Source organism: Dipodomys merriami, unplaced genomic scaffold, assembly GCF_024711535.1.
Source record: "Dipodomys merriami isolate MVZ:Mamm:240054 unplaced genomic scaffold, mDipMer1.0.p SCAF_434, whole genome shotgun sequence".
Lineage (NCBI taxonomy): Eukaryota > Metazoa > Chordata > Mammalia > Rodentia > Heteromyidae > Dipodomys > Dipodomys merriami.
The window spans coordinates 137,333-147,113 of NW_027205982.1; positions in this window are offsets into that span (position 1 = coordinate 137,333).

Consider the following 9,781-nt stretch of genomic DNA (forward strand, 5'->3'; position numbering starts at 1 on the left):
TGCCCCGCTTTCCCTATGGGCAGCAAGCAGGAAAACTGGGGATCCCTGGTCTCCCACTTTAATCTAAAGCCCAATGTCTCCATTCCCAGCCCAGAAATCTTTAAAGACCAGCCCAGTCTTAGCTGGCCTCTGAGCTCAGGATTGTTCTAGAATCTGGGTTTGGTCTACATTCCTGGAGCTGGGCCTCGCCTGCACTCGCCCCTCCCCCGCCAGCTGCACCCTGCACCCCCTCTCCTACCCCCTCTTTTTTGTGCCAGTCCTGGGGCTTGAACTCAGGGTCTGGACACTGTTCCTGAGCTTCTTTTGCTCAAGGCTAGCGCTCTACCACTTGAGCCACAGCGCCATTTCTGGCTTTTTTTTTTTTTCTGGTGGCTAATTGGAAATAATAATCTCCTTTCCTGCCTGGGCTGGCTTTGAACCTCGATCCCCACAGCTCAGCTGGGATTACAGGCGTGAGCCACAGCACCCTACTTCCCAACTCCTCCTGGGTTGTCACACACGCTTCCTGTCCCTAGACGCCATCAGAGAGAGGACTGTCATTTTGCAGTGAAGGATGAGAAGGTCACAGCCTAATTCTGGGGTGGGGAGGGGCGCCCCTCGGTGTTGGGGTGTTGTTCCAACACGGGGAGAAAGCATTTCACTACCATCCTTCCCTCCAATGGGGACACCCCCGGGGCCTTTCTGTTTTACAGACAGAAGAAATCGAGGCTCCGAGAGGTCGATTCCTCCCTCCAGATATAGGACCCCCACACACACACCCCCAAGGTCGGAGTTTATCTTTGCTCTGAATCCCTCCACTCGGCATTCCCTCTCAGGCTGGGGCATTCTAGAAGCATGAGCTCTGTTTCTTGTCAGCAGAGTTCTTGCAAGTCTTGCAGATTGACCCCAGAGACAAAGCCTGGGTTGGACAGAGAACATGGCCCCATCTAAGAAGCCCAGAATGAACTGGCTGGCATCATGGCCCTCCTGGGCCCCAGCCCTGGACATGGAAATACCATTTGCAGCCGGCGCTGGAGTTGGAGCTTTGCCTTTCGGTGCAGGGAGTCAAAAGACCACATGGAAATATTTTAGTGGAGCCCTGGATCATAGCCACAAATGGGGGCCGGGTCCAATAACACTCCATAACGCTCCAGCTACGCCTACCACCAAGTCATGAGGGGAGCTTGGAGACTGACCAGCAGCGCTGGCTCCCATAAAGTCTCTGCCCTGATGGGGAGCAGGCGGGGAGCTCGGTGCCTGCGGCCCTGTGAGAGGGGGACTCTGTTCTGAGCACCCACCGGGCCTCTTGAGGAGGAAGTGCTCGGTGCTTGTCTGTGTTGGAGCTGGAAGATCAGAGTTGTCTACGTGTCTGTTGGTCTTTGTTTTTCTGGGGCCAGTCCTGGGGCTCGAACTCAATGGCCTGGGTGCTGGCTCTTAGCTTTTTTCCCCTCAAGACTGGCAACTTGACCACTTTGAGTCACAGCGCCGCTTCCGGTTTTCTGGTGGTTCATTGGAGATCAGAGTCTCATGGACTTTCCTGCCTGGGCTGGCTTTGAACCGTGATCCTCAGATCTCAGCCTCCTGAGTAGCTAGGATGACAGGCGTGAGCCACTGGTTCCTGGCGAGCGTGTGTGTGTGTGTGTGTGTGTGTGTGTGTGTGTGTGTGTGTGTGTGTGTGTGTGTGTGTGTGTGTCTGTGTATGTGTGTGTGTGTGTGTGTGTGTGTGTGTGTGTGTGTGTGTGTGCGTATCAGTCCTAGGGCTTGAACTCAGGGCTTGAGCCCAGGCTGGTCCCTGAGCTTCTTTGGCTCAAGGCTAGTGCTCTACCACTTGAGCCACACCTCTACTTCTGGCCTTTTGTGTGTGTGTGTGTGTGTGTGTGTGTGTGTGTGTGTGTGTGTGTGTGTGTGTGTGACTGAACCTCAATCCCCAGATCTCAGCTAGGATTACAGGTATGAGCCACAGTACTCCTGCTTCCCATTTCTGGCATTTTGGGTGGCTAATGGGAGATAAGAATTCCATGAACTTTTCTGCCTGGGCTGGTTTTGAACCTTGCTCCTCAGATCTCAGCCTCTTGAGCAGCTGGGTTGACAGGCATGAGCCAACAGTGCCCATGTCTGTTTGTGTGTTTTGTATATGGAGGGCGGGGGGAATACAGCTTTCTCTGTATTCTCCATGGATCCACAAAAAGCCAGAGATCTGCCCATCCAAGAGCCTACGGCAGAAAGACAAGAGCCTACGCCATCTAGCACGTCCCGAAAGACCAATCACCCCAGGAATTTAGGGGACACATGGTTCAAGCCAGTGTGCTCTTGAGAACGTGGGGAATGGTGTACAGACCAGGTGCGGTTCCCCGTGAACAGCAAAAATAAAAAATCCTCTTTTGCTTTCCTTCCCAACTCGACCACACAGACTGCAGAGTAGGGCCCCACCCCCACCCCTTTCTGGGGCCTTTGGGGGAACCTCCCCCCCAACCTGGTCTGTGAACCTCATCTCCATGCTCAGAGTTCCCTCCAAGGTGGGGTTACCCACCCCCCCTCCCTGAGCCCCAATTTCTCCATCAGTCAGCCTTGGGCTGTATATCTTCCCCGCCTTCCTTTTGGCTGCTGAATACCTTGCTAGAAAAGCCTTCTCCTCTCGGTGCTTGGAAATGTATCGTTTGACAGCATCTCAGTGTTAACTGGTGTGAGTCTTTGCTTTTTCTTTCTTTTTTTTTCCTTTTTAATTTGAAGAGGCTTATTTCTCCGAATGGCTCTCGAGATCTAGGAGGGCATGCTCTCAAATATTAAAACTTCTTTTGGTTTTGTGTTTTTTTTTTTTTAAAGACATCTGTTTGATATTTAATTCAAATCGAATGGTGGGACAGGAACCAAATTACACTGCGAAAAAGCCCATAAAGTGTGAACCTCCGTGCCAGAAAATCGGAAATGACAGAAGATGGAGGGGGCTGTGGCCCCGGGCCCGTGAGGTGTCTTCTTCCTCTAAGCTCCGGGCGCAGCAGCAGCAGCAGCAGCGTGGGGAGAAGGGAGGGGTGGGTGCTGGGCTGAGGTCTTCCATGTGCATATGGTTGAGAGTTGTGAGAACTCAGTCTCAAGCAGGAGTATATAATCCGGGTTGGAATTCAACTCCAACAGCTCCTAGGCCCCTGGGGATGGGACAGAATGGTAACTTTGTTTGGGACCCTCCAAGGGGCTGCTAGGTAATGCTTTCCTGGGGTGGACCACTGATCATGTAGTGTGTGTGTGTGTGTGGTTTGTGCTGGTCCTGGAGCTTGAACTCACAGCCTGGGCACTGTCCCTGAGCTCTTTGCTCAAGGCTAGCGCTCTACCTTTTGAGCCACAGCACCACTTCTGGTTTTCTGGTGGTTCATTGGAGATAAGAGTCTCAGGGACTTTCCTGCCCAGGCTGGCTTTGAACCGTGATCCTCAGATCTCAGCCTCCTGAGTAGTTAGGATGACAGGCGTGAGCCACCAGCGCCCGGCTCTGTGGTGTTTTCATTCAGGTGGTTATGTTACTTTGGCTAACATTTGAGAATGGGGAGTAGAATTGTTTTTTTCCTACCATGGCTTGTTAGAACGCTCATACTGTCCTGTAAGAGCTGATATTTGCAGATAGTTGCATGGAATTTAATCATCCAATTTATCCATCAAATGATATTTAATCATTTATAGGAATCATTACATTTCCAATTAAATTAAATTATATGAATGTATAGTTAAATAAGCTGTATTTAATACAATGCAAATGATCGGAACTCGCTGCTTTTACTGCAACGTTTGCTTCTTTTTTTTGTTGTTTTGCTTTTTTTTTTTTTGTCAGTCATGGGGCTTGAACTCTGGGCCTGGGCGCTGTCCGTTAGCTCTTCAGCTCAAGGCTAGCACTCTACCACATGAGCCATGGTGCCACTTCCGGCTTTTGTCTGCTTATGTGATGCTGAGGAATTGAACCCAGGGCCTCATGCATGCAAGGCAAGCACTCTACCACTGAGCCGCCTTCCCAGCCCTACTGGAACATTTACTTTGTTGGCAGTACTGGGACTTGAACTCAGGACTTCTTGATTGCTAGATGAATGCTCCACCACTTGAGTCACAACCCCCTTGCTCCTTGCTCTTCATGTGTTTTTTGAGTAGGATCTCTTGGGTTTTGTTTTGTACTTTTTGTTGTTCCTTGACAACCTCAGACTGTAATCCTCCTATATCCACGCCTGCGGAGCAGCTGGGACTACAGGCATGCATAACCACATCTGGCCAGGTTTAGTATTTCTAAAGCACCTGGGAAAAATGCCACCCTGGAAATGGGGAAACACCGACCATCAGTTGTTCCCCATTTACCTGTAGCTCCCCGATAGTAGACACTGACAACAGCAAAACAAAATCAAGCGTTTGCAGAGGAATTGGGAAAGGCAGTGGTCTTTTGGCCCAATGCCTTTCCCTCGAACCTGAGCCCCCACGGACCTTGCATGAGGTCTCTTGTCTGCTGCTGTTTTCTCCTGAGCTGAACCAAACACAGCGTTTGCACTGCTTTGAAAAAGCCAGAGGGATTTTGTCTTTTTAACTGAAGAGTGAAATTCACAGCTCATAATTACCCTGTGGTTTTTGTTGGCTTTTTTTTCTAGCCAACAGAGCCCAGAAGCAGGCGTGTGTGTGTGTGTGTGTGTGTGTGTGTGTGTGTGTGTGTGTGTGTGTGTGTGTGTGTGTGTGTGTGTGTGTGTGTGTGTGTAAAGGGGTGGTGGTGATGAAGAAGGAGAAGTCTGCCTGGCAACCACAGACCCCCTCCCTTCAGGCTCAGGGGAAGAGGAATAGAAACCACAGGGTGAGTTTTCCCCTTATTAGCGTCTCACCCTTGGCCTCCAACAAGCGTTCGCAGGGGACCTCGGGAACCAGGCCCGGCGAAGTTTCTGGAAGCTTCCAGCTTGCAGCTGGCCCGCTTCCCGTCCTCCTGGGGGCCCATGTCGGAGTTCTGGATCTGCGCATGTGTTTGTGAGTGGGGAAGGTGCTGGGTGGTCTTGCCTAGCACAGCCTGTGTTGGAGAGCAGGAAACCCACACGGGCAGGTGGCATCAGAATACCGCTAGGATTGAGACCGCCGCTGCCTTCCTCCCCCCTCACCCCCCACCCCCCGCCCCAGGCTCAGATTTCTACCGACCCATTGATTCTATTCGCCGAGTGCCACCATTTGCTCTTCCTTCCAAGTCTTATCCCCTCACCCTACCAACCCCTATTCTTCCTCCTGGGCCATTCGGCCAATGGGAGCTTGACTGGAGACACACTAATAAGTCGGGTGACTGGCGAGCGACACACAGTAAGTCGATATCTGAACCGGGCAGGAGGTGGTACCTGGCGCGCAGTAGGTACACACCCCAGGGCTGCTGACACACAGACATACAGATGGGCCTGCGTGGGGCTTTAGCCTGAGCCGTCCTCACACCCACTGCTGGCTTCTTCTGAGCTCTGCTCTGTGGCCCGCGGGCTGCAGGCCTCAGTTTACTTGCTGATTGCTTCTGGCTGGCTTCAGGCCGACAGGGGGAACAGATGGGAGCTGGAAGGGAAAGAGCAAAGTCAGGCCACCTCTCCCTCACCTCAGCCATTTCTCCTTCTCCTCCCACTGTCTCAGGTGGAGCCCCGAGTCTGTGGATGGCAGGAACTGCCCCCACGGCCACCCCATGAGGAGTCTTGCCCTCCCAGCCCCCACTTCCTCAGGGGTCCACCCGGAAGTCTCCCCTGGTGCCACACAGGGCCTGTTCTGGCTTTGCTTCAACCACAGTCTCTTATTTTTCTTCCCTCCACCCCCAGGGCTGTAGGAAGATCTGCGCATGTTCCTGTCTGAATGGCGTCTCCCATTCGGTTTTTTGGCCATCTACCACTATGGAAAACAATTCCCTGACATTTTTTTTTGGAGGGGGGACGGGAACTGAAGTGTAGAGTTTTGTTCATTGGCTTTTGTCAGTCCTGGGGCTTGAACTCGGGGTCTGGGTGCTGTCCCTGAGCCTTTTTTTTTTTTTCCTGGAAGTTTAGTGCTTCCCCACTTGAGCCACAGCTCTATTTCTGGCTTTTTTTGGTAGTTAATTAGAGATAAGAATCTTTTCAGCTTTCTTGCCAGGGACTGGCTTCCAACTGTGATCCTCAGATCTCAGCCTCCTGAGTAGCTGGGATTACAGGTGTGAGCCACGGGACCACAGGCATCCAGGCAAGAAGGGAATTTGACTGGGTACTGGTGACTCATCCTTCAGCTGGATGACTTAATAGCCTTCCCTCCCCTCCCCCTTTCCCAACACCTCTGTGGCAGGCGAGCTCTGCCAACCTGTGCCTTTGCTTTCCTCTGAGGATTTCCCCATCCCCCACCCAAGCCTCCACCTCTTCACAGACATCCCAGCTAAGCCTCCTTCCAGCAGTTAGAAAGCCAGACTCAGCTGGGCATTGGTGGCTCACGCCTGTCATCCTCACTACTCAGGAGGCTGAGGTCTGAGGATCGTGGTTTGAGGCCAGCCCAGGCAGAAACGTCCAGGAGACTCTGATCTCCAAGTGAGCCAGAAGTGGAGCTGTGGCTCACGTGTTAGAGCGCTTGCCTTGAGCACAGAAAGCTCAGGGACTGTGCTCCAGCCCTGAGTTCAAATCCCAGGACCCGGACAACGACAAACAACAACAACAAAAACCCTTCAACGCATGCACGGAGGGAAGAAACTAGAATCCAGCGTTCCTGGGGGAAGCTGGCCAAGCTTTCGGTACATCTCCTGGTGTCTGATTGGAAAACAAAGGTAAACTGGGACCTATTGCCTCCCGCACCCCTCCCCGTCCCAGCAGGATTAAAGCAGCCTCGGCCATAAAGGGTTTATAAACTCTAAAGAAAGATAATAACTTCCCGCCTCAGCCTGCCCCGCTCCCCGGTCATGGGGAGGTAAAGGCATGTTCCCAATCAGCCGAGAATGTGACTTAGATGCCAGGTTTTATTTCACTGTAATCTGCCTGAATGCTCACCGGGGAAAGCAAAGAGGAGTCACTGCCACGCCAACCCAATTCATTAACTCCTTCCTCCTCTTCCTCCACCCCTCCTCGTCTTCCCCTCCTCTTCTCCTTCTCCTCCTCCTCTTCTTCTTCCTCTTCCTCCTCCTTCTCCTCCTCTCTCTTCTGGTCGATCCTGAGGCTTGAACTGAGGGCCTGGGCGCTGTCCCTGCGCTCTTCAGCTCAAGGCGAGCGCTCTACCCCTTGAGCCACAGCGCCACTTCTGGTTTTCTGGTGGTTGATTGGAGATCAGAGTCTCACGGACTTTCCTGCCCGGGCTGGCTTTGAACCGTGATCCTCCGATCTCAGCCTCCTGAGTAGCTGGGATGACAGGCACTCTTTCGGGCCAAGCCTTGCCCCTTGTTTGTAGTCCTCTCGGGGAAGATATGGCTGCCTCCTCCAGGGTGGCTTCCTGGCTTTCTCCAGGGGATGCTTCAGGCAGCTGTGATGTGTGCAGATGGAGTCTTGGTTCAGCCAGCAGGTGCTGGCTGGGTGCTAGTGTCTGCTTGGAGCCCGCAGTGCTGACTCAAAGCTGTCTCTCCCTCTCCATGAGAGAGCGCCACAGCCCCTGCGGTCAACGTACACAGTCCAAGAGCGAGGGGGCAAACATGGCCCTGCTCTGCCCAACTGCAGGCCCAGGGCTGGCCCATGGTGCAGAAGCACAGGCAGTTCACCTGACTGTCTGCCCAGGCTGCTGACCTTCCCCACCCCTCCAGGCTTTGGACTGCAAGGGGTCTGGTCTCTGAGAAGCCCAGCTTAGCCCTTCAGGTCTGACAAAATGGCTGCCTGAACTGGGCGCCGGTGGCTCACGCCTGTCATCCCAGCTACTCAGGAGGCTGAGATCTGAGGATCCTGGTTCAAAGCCAGCCTGGGCAGGAAAGCCCATATAAGACTCTTACCACCAATGAACCACCAGAAGTTGGACTGTGGCTCAAGGGGTAGAGCGCTCGCCTCGAGCTGAAGAGCTGAGGGACAGCGCCCAGGCTAGTTTCACGATAAGCTCCGAAAACCAACAGGCCAACCTGTGGCCTTTACGTGGAGTTTTTCTTTTTAGTTTAAATTGTTATTATAAAGGTGATGTACAGAGGGGTCACAGTTACATAAGCCAAGTAACGAGTATACGTCTTTTTGTACAATGTCACCCTTTCCTCTCTCTCTCTCTCTCTCTCTCTCTCTCTCTCTCTCTCTCTCTCTCTCTCTCTCTCTCTCTCTCCCTTCCCCAGTTTTTCCCTCCCGGCCCCACCCACAAGTTGCGAGGTTCATTTTCCACATAGAGTCCAGTAAGGACCACGGCTGCATTTGTTCACCCCCTTTGTCCCTCCATTTCTGGGCCTCCTCTTGATTTCCCAAAGACCAATAAAGGAACAAACAGGACAGAAAGAAACAAAAACAGCAACAAAGATACAAACAAGCAAACCTGGTTTCCATTTCCTGGAGTTCACTTGGATATTTATATGGAGTGTTTGTTTGTTTGTTTGTTTGTTTGTTTGTTTTTTGTCAGTTGTGGGGCTTGAACTCTGGGCCTGGGCACTGTCCCTCAGCTCTTCAGCTCAAGGCAAGCGCTCTACCACTTGAGCTACAGCGCCACTTCCGGTTTTCTGATGGTTTATTGGAGATCAGAGTCTCTTGGACTTTCCTGCCCAGGCTGGCTTTGAACCATGATCCTCAGATCTCAGCCTCCCGAGTAGCTGGGATGACAGGCCCAGCTCACTTTTCCTTCTTGGTGGCAGATCTGTGTCGGTGTGCCTGTGCGTGCGCATGCATTCTATTCTGGCCAATGAGAGCCGGTCCTCTTGAGCACCTAAAGCACTAGGTGCTTAAAACATGTTGGCATTAATCAGGGAGGTATTATTATCGTCCTCATTTTCCAGAAGAAATCATGGCACAGGGCGATGAGATCACTTGTCAAAAAGATCATATAGCTGGGTGCCCGTGGCTCACGCCTGTCATCCTAGCTACTCAGGAGGCTGAGATCTGAGGATCGTGGTTCAAAGCCAGCCCAGGCGGAACAGTCCATGAGACTCTTATCTCCAATTAAACCACCAGAAAACCAGAAGTGGAGCTGTGGCTCAAGTGGTAGAGAGCCAGACCTGAGCCAAAAAAGCTCAGGGGCAGCACCCTGGCCCTGAGGTCCAGGAACAATATGGGCGCACGCGCGCGCACACACACACACACACACACACACACACACACACACACACACACACACACACACACAGCGCTAAATATAAAGCTTAACTGAGGTAAAAATGAAAAATACAATAACAGCATGAATCATAGCCATGATCAAACAGCTATTGATTGGCTCTTGAACATTTGTCTTTCTCGAGTTCTCATAAACTCCCGGAATGCAGATTTTTGCCAGCCTTATTCACACCTGGCTTACACGCTTCGCACTTATCTGGTCCTAGATAAGTGCTTGGAAAAAGCTCGTATGTTATTAATTGGAGAGAAGAGTCTCACAGACGTTCCTACCCAGGCTGGCTTTGAACCGCGATCCTCAGATCTCAGCCTCCTGAGTAGCTAGGAGGACAGGTGTGAGCTGTTGGTACCCAGGCCCCAGATCCCTGTTTTGGAAAGCCCACTCTGAATTTTTCAGGCAGCCCCAGCTCTCCGTCGCTGTCCTGGAAGCCCAGAGCTCGGCGGCATCTTTCCACCAATGCACAGGCCCGGCCTTTCCAATTTCCTCTCGCACCTCCCCTTCCAGCTCCCTTCCCAGCCCTTCCAGGCATGATCGTGTGGCAAACTGTCTGTGGATGGAGGAATCCTATTGGCTCTTCCAGCTGAGTACAATACTTTCTGTTGAT